This window comes from Lactuca saligna, chromosome 7, assembly GCF_052625555.1.
Source record: "Lactuca saligna cultivar CGN05327 chromosome 7, ASM5262555v1, whole genome shotgun sequence".
NCBI lineage: Eukaryota > Viridiplantae > Streptophyta > Magnoliopsida > Asterales > Asteraceae > Lactuca > Lactuca saligna.
In genome coordinates, this window is record NC_136423.1 from 174,777,661 (window position 1) to 174,793,048 (window position 15,388).

Consider the following 15,388-nt stretch of genomic DNA (forward strand, 5'->3'; position numbering starts at 1 on the left):
TCTCTAGACAAACCAGCTGTTGATATCACGCTCTATCGTCAAATGATTGGATCGTTAATGTATCTTACTGCTAGCAGACCTGATATCATGTTTTCTGTGTGTTATTGTGCTCGATTTCAGGCAAACCCCCGTGAACCTCACATGCTTGCAGTGAAGAACATCCTCCGATATCTCAAGCGAACCACCTCCTTAGGTCTTTGGTATTCATCCAACTCAGGCTTCTTCGTTCAAGCCTATTCTGATGCTGACCTTGGAGGATGTGGACTCGACCGAAAAAGCACGACTGGTGGATGTCAATTTCTTGACGGGAAGTTAGTTAGCTGGCAATCCAAGAAACAGACATGCGTGTCGCTATCTACAGCTGAAGCCGAATACATTGCAGCTGCATCATGCACATCACAAGTGATTTGGATCCAAAGTCAACTTCGAGACTATGGACTCAATATGAAGAAGATCCCACTATATTGTGACTCCGAAAGTGCAATTAGGATTTGTCATAACCCAGTGCAACACTCCAAAACCAAACACATAGCACTACGGTATCACTTCATCAAAGATCATGTGGAAGATGGAAATGTCGAAGTTCACTTCGTAAGAACCACTGATCAGCTGGCTGACATCTTTACAAAAGCTCTTCCTGAAGCATCATTCAATCAGATATTGCAAGGCTTAGGCATGATGGTTGCAGAATCGGTCCCAAATCCTCATGTATCTATTTAAAAAAAAAAAAAAAAAAAAATTTCAAGAACCGAACCTAACAGACCGCTCGGTCACTCTCTGTTCTGGTCAAATTCAAGAACCGAACCTAACAGACCGCTCGGTCACTCTCTGTTCTGGTCAAATTCAAGAACCGAACCTAACAGACCGCTCGGTCACTCTCTGTTCTGGTCAAATTCAAGAACCGAACCTAACAGACCGCTCGGTCACTCTCTGTTCTGGTAAAATTCAAGAACCGAACCTAACAGACCGCTCGGTTGCTCTCTGTTCTGGTCAAATTCAAGAACCGAACCTAACAGACCGCTCGGTCACTCTCTGTTCTGGTAAAATTCAAGAACCGAACCTAACAGACCGCTCTGTTACTCTCTGCTCTGGTACAATCAAGGAACCAAATCAACCAGACCGCTCGGTTACTCTCTGCTCTGGCAAAATCAAGGAACCGAACCTAGCAGAACGCTCTGTTGCTCTCTGCTCTAGTACAATCAAGGAACCGAATCCGCCAGACCGCTCGGTTACTCTCTGCTCTGGCAAAATCAAAGAACTGAACCTAGCAGAATACTCTGTTGCTCTCTGCTCTAGTAACATAACGGAACCAAATCAACCAGATCGCTCGGTCTCTCTCTGTCTCTACAAGATAGGCACTCATTCAATCAAACCACTCGGTTCTTCCTAATCTCTACTACTTTTCCTTGTCTAAATTTTGTCTTTCTGTTTTTTTTATTTCTTTTTCAGAAAATTCAAATTTAACAAAAATATTTTATCTTTCTGTTTTTATTTCTTTTTCAGAAAATTAAAAATTAACAAAAATATTTTGTCTTTCAGTATTTTTTTTATCTCTATGTAAATTTCAAAATTTCAAAAATATTTCATATTTCTAGTATATGTACTTCTTGCTCAAGTGAATTCAAGTATCTCCTTATGGAACGTTAATCCAGGTATGTTTTTCTCTTATAAGACTAGTTAGACGTCCCTAGAAGCATGCTGCTGTATGTTGTCTCAAGCCTCTATGACCTTGAGCATGCCTTAATGATTCGATCAATACCTATCGTTTCTTCCCAATCAGGCTATTCTCTCATATTCGGTCTAGAGATACCTTCTTTTACTCATCTGAAACATGAGTTGCTCTGTTTTGTCCCATTTATGTAGCAGAAGGTACGTTCGGTCTCTTAACCATCTCTTCAACTTCTTCACTTACATTCGCTCCCCAAAGTAACCCTTGATGCTCTCAGTCTTTACCACTGAGGCTTATGGTTGCACAACATCTGAGTTCATGATCTTAGATTCGATTACCACGTTCTGAGTGAAACCCAAAATCCAACACCTAAATAGCATTGACGGTGAGTTATTAACTCAAGCTTTTACTTGGAAATCTTCTTTATGAGTGATCTTTTATGAAACTGTCTCGTCCTAAGACATTTCTTCCCAAAGAGATCCAGTTTAATTTATTTTGAGATTTCTGTCTATATCATTCCCATCACAGAATTCTTCCCACCTACCTGTTCAACAGATCACATCGGTCTCACAGGTAACTCTACCAACACTTAAGTTTTATGTCAAGACTTAATGTTTGGATTGAGTTCAGCCACCTCTCAGCCATCATCAGAAGACGCCTTTCATTGTTTCTCTAAAAACAACTGATCGTATTTCTCGGGATACCACACAAACACTTCAGGTCTCTCTTGACTCTGAAGGAAGCGATTCTTGCCCGTAATCTTCTGCCTTCTGTCTTTCATTTAGACAACACGCACTACCAAACACATTAGACTTATTTCCTTGTCTTTCACACTCTTATGCACGGAATTATTTTCCCACATTCTAATTACTGTTTGGCACATGGTTCTAAGTCTCAACTGTTACCAAACAAGGGCACAAGGGATTTCAAACGGTACGAAAAAGATTTGGGCGCGTGCAAAGGATTCGTTTCAGCCCCACGTGTGCTGACGTCTTCATTGAATACACCATAACTTCTAATCGCGCTTCTTCAGGCGACGTTTTGGGTTCCTAATCATCACGATTTTCTCTCTCCTGGGAACGGTATAAATAAGACGTGATCGTGTTCTTTGGCAGTTACCTCTCAAAGCATTATCTCTCTGAAAAAGTTGCCCCTGTTCATCTTCTTCCAAAAACTCAACAATGGCGACTTCTTCTTCCACTCACGATCAGTCTGCTTCTTCTTCTTTTCTTGCAATCAAACCAAATCAGAACATGATCATAGAGTTGTCTCCATACGTCTATGACTCATATATGCTCTACGTGGTGGAATGCCTCACATATTCCCCATTGGTATTGGCATTAACGCAGGTGGAGGCAGTTCCAATGTCCCTGCTATCTCAAGTCTACTCCACCGCAAGCTATGACAAACACAAAGACCGTATCTATTTCTCTATTCACGACAAGAAGACTTCCGTTTCCAAAGCACGGTTTTGCTCTCTTCTAGGGCTTGCCGTAGATGCTTCTGTTATTTCACCAGACTTCATCACAACCGCCCAGATTTTTAAGATGATGTACGAGATGGGGTATACAGATGTTCTAACATCTGTTGGCAAAGTCAAGAAATCATGTCTTCCATCTCAGTGGAATGGATTGCTTACCCTTTTAATTAAGGGTTTAGCGGAGCGATGTGGTGGTTCCGACACCACTAGCAAAGGGTTTCTCACAATGCTGTATGGGCTTTACAACGGGATCAATCTGGACTATGGGTCGATTCTCTGGTCTCAAGTGGTTCAGAGTCTCAACTCTACCGCAAGGCACTCAGAAATTTCATGCGCCAGGTTTTGGACCCTCATCACCAGGAGAGCCATTGATTCTCTTAACATCCCTGTCATGAAGGATGTTCTTATGGCTTCAATTGCCACATACCACATCAAGAAAATCATTCTCTCAGATCCAAGTAAGTTCCCCCACTATGGACTAATCCCTGAGTCCATGTACAGATGTGTCACGCCCCACAGCAAGATTATGGCGGACTACAGCTCTAGAACCCCCCTGCCTCCTAGGGTTCTTTCCGAGGAACAATGTGCAGCTCTTGAGGCTCTGGATCAGCCTGCTAACCGAGGCAAAAGAGCGAGCAAAAAGGAGAAGGCTGAAATGAAGGAACCCGCACCCCAAAAGGAGAAAAAGAGAAGGTCCTCCAAACGCAAATCCGAGGCAGAGGCACCTTCTCAGCTGAGATCGAAAAGGGTCAAGAAGATGGCTAAAAGAGCCAAAGGATCTCCTTCTGAATCAAAACAGAATGTACCATCCGAAACAGAAGATGTTGATCCTCAACCCGAAACTGCACCCGTTTCGTCTCCACAAAACTCTCCTACCCCACCAGACGTTAATCCTCAAACCGAAACTGCACCCGTTTCGTCTCCACAAAACTCACCTACCCCACCTAAATCTCCCCAAATTACCAAATCTCCTTCTCCTCCTACTTCCCCAAAATTTTCAACCCCAACCCAATCACCCAAACAGAACATCTCATGTTCTGTTCCAACATCAATTTCCCAAACCACAACCGAAACCACTATTCCTTTCACCATTTCTCAACCTTTCTCTTCTATCTCCCAACCTATTATCACATAATCTATCACCATAACCACAACCCAACCACCAGTAACGGTCAACGTATCTGATACGGGGGCTGCTTCTGTGGTTGAAACCCCGGTCATCAACCCTCAATCCTCCCCTTCTCCATCTTCCAACTCCGGTGCTACCCTAGGGGGTGATGATGATGAATTTGATTCCATCTATTAAAACCCTTACCGGATCCCTACCGATACCGATACAGATACCCCTGTGTCAAGTCAGCAACTTCAAGAGATTCACGCAAAACTCGACAGTCTGCTGGCTGACAGTAAAGCATATGGGGGTGCTGTGCTGAAGGCTTTCATCGAGTCAGCAATCCAGACTTACACCGAAGCCTTGGATCGCTCTACTGATGCTGTAGACAATTCAGCAGCCTCATGCTCCAAAGCCACTAAGGAAGTTTCTGAGGTTGTTCATACAACTCAGATCTTTCTTGATTCTCTCAAGGCTCATGCTGATTCAAATGCTTCAAAATTTCAAGCGTCAGTAGACTCGTTCGCAGCCACACTTCAGGGAGAAACCAGGAAATTTGAGGCTCTGCGTGCTGACCTCAAAACTGAATCCACTTCAATTCTCAAATCTTTGGATTCAAGTTTTGCCTCTTTAGCAGCCGAGAGCACCCTGAAGGAAGAAGTTATCAAGCACCAGGCAACTATTGACTTACAGAAAGTTCAACTGGCCCAGGCACAACAAGAAATCACTTTACTTCAAACTCAACGGGCAGTTCTTCAGAGTTGCGCTGGTGACGTTAAAAATCTGTTAACCGGTATTCTTGACTCCCATGATCCCTTCCTAACCCTCACTATTCGTCAGCATCTCCAGGCGAAACTCCTTCCGGCAATCACTATCCTAAGTGAAATGAAGGGTGTCTCGGAGAAGCATGTTCTTCCGAGACAAGGGGGAGAGGAAGGTATGTCCAAACAAGAACCGAAGGGTAATGTAGCTTCGGGTTCTGGTAAACATGTCCTAGTTGAGAGCGAATCAGAATCAGATGAAACCATTACTGAAGCTCTTCAACGCAAGAAACGGGACAGAGAGCTTGATGAAACATTGAAGATAGCTCGTGAGGCAGAAGCCAGAGAAAGGAAAATCCGGGAGGATGAGGAGGCAATTCAAGCTAAAAAGACTCTGTTCCCAGATTGGGACAGAGACACACTCATCACTCAAGCAATTGAGTTTCCTTCTATTTATTGGTTGGAACCGATTGCATCTTTTGAGTGTGAAAACTCCAAAGACTCGCAGTTCGACATGCCCATTACGCGTAAAGCCTTCACTTTTCACTGCTTTGATGTCACTGCAAACGTCCCTCATCCGAACCCGAAGGTTGACAGGGAGCTTATCGATTTCTATCTGAAATTCGGTCAACCTCAGTACTTGACTTGGAGTGCCCAGAAAATTATAAGAGTCAAGGTACTGAAACCAACCCAGGCTGGGAAATTTGTAAACGTCAATTTCAAAATCAACAGAGGAACTGCCAACACCGAACATCTTATCTCTCTGGCAGATCTTCCCAGTCTGAACCCCCACGATTGGATCTTGCTATACAACATTCTTCTCTCCAACCAGAGAGAATATGAACCAATACTTTCTCATCTTAAAAGAATGTTGGCTTCCTATGTCCATGAGCTGGCCACTATGGATCAGGAAATAGCAAAGGTGATGAATAAGAAACCAACTGTCAAGCCCACTTCCAAAACCGGAGATGTCCATAAAATGAAGTTGGGGCAGATTGATTCTTCCAATCTGACAGTTATGTTCACAAGGGGGGATAAGCACAAGTTTCTGTTTGCGTTGGTAGACAAGCATCTGTTCTCTACAGAGTGTCTGGAGCACATCATCAATATCATTCACCGATGCAAACAGAATACAACAGCAGATAAGAAGAACTTTACAGATATGCTTCGTTGGTATATTACCTTCAGGCATCATATTCTAGCTTTGATACCGAAAATTTTTCAAACGGTAAAGAAGCCATCTGCTTTGAAGACAGAGTGAAGATCTCGCCCCAAATTGACGCAAAGGGGGAGATTGTTGGGCTTAGAAGATTGCGTCTTTTGGGCTCGTTTGTTTATAATTCTTTGTATTACGGTTTGGGCTTGTCCAACCGTGTGTCTTTTATGCTTTGTATATAAGCTTATGCTTGCATGCATATTAGGTCAAGGTTTTTGAGAGATCTGAGTATACGAGATTTTCCAGACGACTAAAGGTTTCTTTGATCATACTTGTAACCTTCCAATCCTCTACAGTTGATGTTCTTAATCGAGCTCTTCTGAGGATTTTGTTTTAATCATTCAACACGTTTGATTCAATCTTGTCTTGTTCTTTTATTGTGTTCATATCGTTATTGTTTAGTTACTTGTTCAAGATCTAATCGATCTTTATAGATTAAAGGTTTGTTTAATCTCAACAGGATCCATTTATGCAATCATATATGATCTTTATGTGTAAATGTTATGTTGTGCGTAACGTTTAATGTTTTATTTTGTTTAACGTATATAACACAGGATTAATGAAAATAATTTAGGTGGATTGACCTAGAAGTGAACAAGAATTATAAGGAAGCCTTAATGAAACTTAAACATATGAGTAATGGTCTTGAGCTTGCCAATCTTAAAAATAAGCTGCCACAATCTGAGGTTAAGTTGGCACAATGTGAGGTTAAGTTGGATGAAGATACATAGATGAGGACAAACCTTAAAGGTGATAATGAGATAACTTCACTAAAAGTCTTAGAAATATATAAAGAAGTCTTTACTTTAAGGATTTGTGTGAAGATTCAATGATTTGTTGCTTTCTTGTTGGTGATATTCATTTTCTGGATGAGGTTTGCAAGTTAGAATATATGAAGTTGTAGGGGTGTAGGTTGTTGGTGATATGGTCTTTTTTGTAGGTTTGTGTTGTATATATTTCTACATTCAAGGTATAGTTTAGTTTTTTAAATGGTAATGGGTTTTAAATGAATGGTGGTATCGATGTAAATAACTCAATATTTTGTGGATAGTTGGTTGAGTATCTTACTAGGTCAATAGTGTACCCAATCTAAATCTACTAGTTTGTTGGAGTTGTTTTCTTCACCATTTTTCCTACAACGTTTATTTGCAAGTTTACCCCTTATGATTCTTTATGATACCCTCTTCTTGACTACTGATGGACCTTTCTTTGAAGCATATATATTTATCTCCCATCACTTGAATTTATTGTTTATGTTATACTATCTACATTACATCCTTAATTTGGCCCATGCACAGTCTCTTCACCAGCCTATGAGAAAAACAAGAACATAATTTATTATTAGAATAAAATCAACAATATAAAAAGTTGTTATTAAGAAATACCTAGGAAGTGTGATTTTTCATGGATCTCTTCACTGCTAACTTGGTTGGTCAAGTAACTATTGGGCTCGTTATCTAAATCAAGCTAGAAAGCTTGATTGGATGATCTTGTTTCAAATTGATTAAGTCCACTTGGTAAAACTTGCCAAAACCTTTTTCAATATTTAATAAACAAAAATTCTTCCTTATTTCTTGAGACACTTCTTTTTAACCACATCTTCAATTTAGACTTGAACAATTTTTGCATCACGTACAACTGTAATTCTTCTAACATGGTTATTACATGTTTCTTTCTTGCATCCACAATCATTGCATTAAGACATTCTAATGACTTATTTTCTATACTTTTATAACATCTACCAGTTTGAAAGTATCCTAAAGACAATATTTTTTGGTCCTTATCCATCAAGTAATTATCAATTACTAGACTAAGTGTAACGTACCAAAATTTAAGACCAAATATTTCATTTTTAAAATAATAAAACCAATATCTAAAACGTTTTCATACAACCATAACAAAACCAGAGTATGTTAATATTCATCCAAATACATTTGAGTCAAATAAAACATGGAACAATATGGTGTGTGCGATACAATCATCCCGAGCTCTTCCTCTTCAATCCGGAAGTACCTGAAACATAAACTGAAAACCATAAGCATAAAGTTTAGTGGGTTACCCAAAATACCAGATACCAAACATATATATCAGCTCAAGGCTGTGTTGGGTCTATTTCACCCCGAGTCTATTTCAAATCATGTGCCGACCCAAGCCGTACCAAGTCTATTTCACCCCCGAGTCTATTTCAACTCATATGTATGCACAAGGTTGTACCGAGTCTATTTCAACCTCAAGTATATTTCTCCCCACATACATATAGCAAACAGACACAAAAGCATATAACACATACAACATGAGTCACAAAGATTACAAGTGAATAACTTTGCACCCCAACATTAAGCACATAACATATCCTAGTATCCTACAGTATAGTGAGCAAACTCACCTCAATCTGCTGACATTCAAACAAATGATCGGCCTACTGAATAAGAAAATCCCCACAAAATCAAAAGTAAAGAAACCCTAATTAGAAATTAGGTCAATAATCCAACCCATGAGCCAAAACCCTAAATCATAGCCTTAAGCGAAAAAGTTACTTATTGCTTGCCTTATTGGGACTAACCCATGAAGGCCCAAATGCTACTAGCCATGATGGCCAAAAGATAATGTATGTCTAAAATGGGACCAAGCCTAAATGCCCATCATAGAAAAGCTTATGGCCAACAAGGGACCACAGTCCTTAAGTCCCACACATGGCCCGAAATAAGTCCAAAGCCCAATCTGATGAGTACGCTCAACGTACCAATCAGTACGCCTGGAGTACTCAAATCCCTCGCATCATCAGGACTTCATGAGAATACATACAACATACGTCTAGGTATGCCCGACGTACGCTGCATCCGGCCAAAACCTCATTCTAAGGTTTCAAAAAGTTAAGACTTAACATCTAATTTTAGATCTAGGCTTATTAAAGTGTATTAAGCCATAAAGTTGCCAAGTTTATGCTTTTGCATGTCTTAATGGGGACAATTATTGGTTTTAACCACATTATCTTCATGAGCCCACCTTCAATCCTTAGATGATTGAACTTAATCCATCAAGACTCCATTTTTATGCTCAAGGAATGTTAGAAACACTAGGAACTCACATTATAACCTTCTAGAGTAGTTCATACTCTCAAGAAATACCTTAAGGACCATTTTATGATGAAATAAGCCCTAAACTAACAACTAACACATGGAGTCCTCAAGGTAGAAGCTTTTTACCTCCAATATGCTAGGAATGATGAGAAACCTTTGGATTAACAAGCTCTTTCTGATCGAATGCTTCTTCACAAATCTTCTTCTTCTTCTTTAAGCACCATACACACCCAAAACACACACACACACACACAAGCTCAAACTTTAGGGAAATGGATTAGGGTTTCGATATATGACTCAAGTGGCAAAGGAGGCTGATAAGGTGATGAACTTGAAGGACTTTATGAGTTTAAATAGGGTGCTGTTGGGACATGATTTGTGGTTTATACTTTACTTTACACATCTTTTAGAGTTCTCGGTATAGGACCACCATGAATTCGGTGGTGTTTGGACCGAAATCATTAAGTGATTTCGGTTGGGCTTTGGGTTGGGCCTTTGTAATTAGGTCTAGGTATATATATTGTTGTGTTTAGAGTTAGTGATTCTAAATGTTGATTTCGAGATTAGAAAGAGACAAAGATAACCGAGAGACATAATGAGTCTTATGTACTAGACTATATATTCATTAATATAGTGTTCATTGAAGATTCAATGTTGTGTTTTTTGTTTCATATTTACGAATTGTGTCATTCACATTATTGGGATTCCGCACCAATCTAGTGATTTGGATTGATACCTAGATCGGGGTTTTATAATTGGTATAAAAGCTTGAAAAACAGCTTAAAGTTGTTTTGGTATCAATTAATTTTCAAAACAATCCATATTTTTTAAAGTTTTTGGGTCTCTTTTGGCGAAAAATCATCTTTGCTGCTCATAAGTGTTTGTCATGTTCTTTGTTTATTTGGAAATTGCGATCAGAATCATCGATTTTAGTTTATCATTGGTGATTTCGGCAGCACATTTGAGTTCTCGACTAGGTTAAAGTGATTCCGGCGGCTACTAGCTTTCTCGATCAGCCAATAGGTCAAACATCTAGTCATTCGGTCGAACATTGTGTTCGGTCAATGATCTTGGTCAAATAGAGTTCTCGGTCAACATTTTCGATCAATAATCTTGATTTTTGACTTTTCGGTCAAACTTAGTAGTTTTCGGTTAAATCATATACCTTGCGGCTTACAATGGACTCATATAACACCTCTCTTACAATAATGCAAGGTGATATTGATTTAGTTATGGGGACAACAACTCAAATTCCACGGCTGCTAACTGTTGATGAATTTCTTGAGTGGAAATTCATATTTAAGAAGTATGCTAAGATGAAGGATAGCAAAGTGTGGAGAAGTTTCCTGAGAGGTCTAGTCAAGATCACAACCACTTTGGACGATGAAGCTAAAATCGTGGTTGATAAGCTACTCGAGGACTATAATAATGAGGATTTTAACAAGATTCAAGATGATGAGAAAGCATTCACTATTCTTAACATGGCTTTGTCCCCTGACATTACTCAAGGTTTCTTGGAGTCTGAATTTGATAAGGATTTGTGGGAAGCTTTGATTGAGTTGTATGAAGGGAATGAGGATATGAAGCAAAGTACACAGGATTTGCTTCGTCAAAGATTCAACATGTTTAATCATGATCTAGGGGAGGCTCTGGAAGTCCAGTTGCAACATTGTATTACTCTCAACACAAAAATGAGCACTGCTGGAATTGTGTTGTCTCATTCTAAGATAAATAAGAAGTTGCTTAATTCACTTCCTAGGAATTGGGATATGAATGTGTATGTGGTCAAGAAGACAAAGGACCTTAAGAAAATCTCTCTTATCGAAGTGATGGCTACCATCAAGGCATGTAACATGGATTAGAAGTAGATACAGATTAATCATGTCAATTCCTACTCAACAACAAGCTTAGGAGCATCCACCAACAATGCATTTTCAGTTGTACCATCGCATCATGCTTCTCCACCTTTTGATCTACCAATGACATCTCCTAACTTTTCTGCATCCAGTTGCACCACCAAATCCACCCTGCAGACTCCAGCCGCTGACAAAGGAGCTAAAAAACATGGCTACAATGGCTAGGTTCATGGAATGCTACAATGCCTTTGTTCCTGCTTTAACATCCCAGAAATGTGGACCAAAAATTTCATTTTAAATCATTAATAAAACCACAGTAATCCAAACATCATATAAAACCATAAGTCATGTATCTCAAAATATCATAACATCTATCAAAATATATCAAAGTATAATCATCCCATGATAAAATGTCTTGGTGTGTGCAATGCGATCATCCCGTGCTCTTCCCTCGGCTACTGGAAGTACCTGAAACCAAAATTGAAAACTGCATGCACGAAGCTTACTGAGTCTCCTTAAACTACCGCATACCATACACATAATCACATATACTGGGACCCCACCTGTTGCATCGGGACTTGCCCAACATCGGAATTGCTCGGACATCGGGCCCCGCTCGACATCAGGCCCAACCTGGCATTGAGCCCTGCTCGGTATACGAATCTGTTTCTACTAGGACCCACCAGTCCCTGGGCCCCGCCCACTATACACATACAAACATATAATCATAATCATGCTAGTACACAATAATCAACACAATGCTATAACTGCTAGTCTCAAGGCCCTACCTATCTGGGGCCCCACCCCAACTCTACTACTAATGAGATATGGAACCCCATCTATACTAAGCTAGTGATGAGATACGGGCCCCGCCCTACTCAACTCCCGAGCTATGCTTAACCAACATAACACATAGTCAAGAATCGATAATTCTTCTTAGAGTAAAATCCCCATTTTACCCTGGTCAAAGTCATAGTCAAAGGTTAAAGTCAACGCTTTGAGTTGACTCAACTTGACGAGTTGTTCCATCAACTCACTGAGTTCTAAAACTTAGAAACCTGAAACCGTGATCCTATTGGGTTTTGAGCAATCTAACACTCCTAAGTGTACATGCAACCCTAAATACCTTGGATCTATGTTTTCTCTATTATACATGCAAATATCAACTTTCCAAGGTATTGTTCTATTCTAGCATACAAAACTTTGAATAACACAAGTTAGAATAACATACCTTTTGTTGGTGCTTGTCTTCATGAAGCTTGAGTTCCTAGTGCCCCAAGTGTGACACCTCAAATGGTTGACATAACACCATAAGCACTTAGAATAACTTAGAGAGAAATTAGAACACTTCCAGAATCGGCTTGCCCTCCATGCATCTAGTGGCCGATTTCTCACATCAATAAGATGCTTATATAGTTGCTACAATTAGGGTAAACCCTAATTGTCATGGCTTTCCATTTCCTTGAATCCATGGGTTCAAATACACCATGGAGCATCCAATGGGTTTGAGCCCAACTTGATAATCCATGGAGCATTAGCCCACTATATAAGTATGGATGATTTACACAATCAACCCATATATTTAATTAGTTTTCTTTTGATCACTTAATTAATTCTAAATCAATTATTGATCAATACTAATTAAATAATCTTATTAATATATTAGAACTTATAATATATTAATAAACCGTAAGTGTTATTTCTCTCATTTTAGTCTATCCAAGTGCATGATGCCATGCAACCCAAATGGACCATGCCGGGTTGGGTCAAGTCTTACCAATTATAGTTATGGACTTAGACATTAATCCAATAGTCTCCCACTTGGATAAGTCTAAAACTATTATTGCAAGTATGACTTCAGAACCCGACTACAAATCGTAGCTCTCAAAAGCTTCTGTTGATCTCTGACCTTGTCGATGAACTCTGACCTCTGTCAATGACTTGTCCATTAGATAAGTGATCATATATTCCTCCATTCTAGATATCAGATGGATTGAGACATGGATTATAATCATTCTCTCTGTCCATTTGTTGTTTCTCGATTTTTGATTTATGACGACTGACTAATTGAACAAATCAAATCAGTCAAGGCCCGAATGAGCACTTACTTTTGTCATCACTAAATCATCGAGGGGCCCATAGATTTCGCTTTTATCCCGAAGGTAAAAGGAATGTATAAACTTAGACTCATATGCTTGTACCAACTATTTGTTGAATCATACACAAAGGCACGTTTTATAACATTGAGTTACCAATGCGTTTACGTGCAATCAATGTATAACCAACTCATAGTCAACAACTCATATCTCTAGGTTTGAAGAATATAAGATATTATCGTCTCATGATTCACTCGTGATAAAATCCATGAAGTGAATCCAAATGAGCGTGGGTTGAATCCAATACTCAGCCCTTATGAGTACTCATGAATGTTGTAGCAACTATTACATTGTCTAAAGCACTTTAGACAAATCATACAAGCCAAATTCATGACATTCTTGATTCATATCTACTTCCAACATATGACCGACTGTGGATGGTTTGAATAACCTGGTCATTCGGGAGAGTGACCTAGTTATTTTGGAAGTCAAAACATGCAATGTGAAAACACAAAATAATACTAGTCCTATATGGCCTCAACACTTTGAGCGTAAATAAAACACCTTTTATCTAAGCACCATATTGATCACTCATTATTCATGTTTCGATTAATCAACTTAATACTTGAATTTAAACAGTAGTGATGCCATGCTCCAAGCATGCATACTATGTTTCTCTAAACAATAGCTATGCAATACTCCAAGTATGCACACTATGTTTACATATGGTCATCTCTTTGTGAAATGTATATCAATTGAGCATGACTTCAATGATTCTCATTTCACAATCCCAATCCTTATTGTAAATGTAAGAATACCAAGTTCTTGTCATTTACCGTAATCTATGCAATGATCCTCTTGTAATGATATTCACACAAGTCACAAAGACTTGGCAACAAACATTACAAAGTATTCCAATGGAAAACAATTCCATGGATATGAGGTCTCAAATTCAAAGTACATTCCTTTGAACATCCTTCTTTGCATTAAGTTCTTTAATCTTACACAGATTCAAAGAATAACCTCCACCTATTGAAACAATTCCATATTCCCATCTTGACCATCACTTTTGAACAAGAGTTGCCTCTTTCGAAAATATGTCAATATGATCGTTACTCTATACTTCCAATTGTCCATGAGTAACCAAAATTTTGGAAAACCCCAAATTGTTCTTGACAATTGCTTAATCATCTTAGTCATATCCAGTTCTAATCCCTTTTCCCTTCTTAACGCCCTACGCATTAGGAAAATTTAGAATGGATGAATATTATAACACATGTAATCGATCCTATATTCGAAGCATATGGGATACGATTCATGCTATAAAATTTTTATTTGCCATGTTCTCATAATTCGAACTATGAAGAGGGATGCCGTAATCATAATCGAATTTTGAGAAAGCAACATATATAGAAATTCCTTATGTTGAACCATTCCAACATAACATTCATATATATTCTTGACTAAAGTTGATTAAAATCTCAATCTAAGCTTGTAGAATTGGAATGAAGTATAAATTTCTCTCCCTTAATTATAGTAAAACAACTTTTCAAAGCGAGTTGAAACTTTTGTTTTCTATAATTAACATTGCTAACTTGCAACATAATCATCATGCTCCCACTAGCATAATGATTATTATCTAACTAGCATAATACTTTATTCTCCCACTAGCTTTGACATGTACCTAGAAATCAGTCAGATTTCAGATACTAGATTGCCTTGATAAGACTTTATCAAATCATGCACCTGGAGTCGAACCCTTTCCTTAGATAGCTCACATGTGAGTCAAAACCTTTGCCATTCTCATTAGTTAGTGTGCCGGTTAACCACACACGCTCCACTAACGACATGAGAATGCAAACTTCACACTTGCTATCCACTTAAATCTACTTAGTGAAAGAGTTTCCTCACTATCATTTTCATGAATCGGAGAGAAACCTTATGACACTCAAATTTTGATGGTGTATGTGTTCCTATCCATGTGAATTTGACATAACCATAATCACATAGCAAGGTTAATGACAAATCCAAATTCATATGGACTGAACTTGTGCAGTCTTAATTTCTTGCCACCTGGTAGCACAAGGGCTTGCCATTGCTTCCAAGTTGTTATGCAACC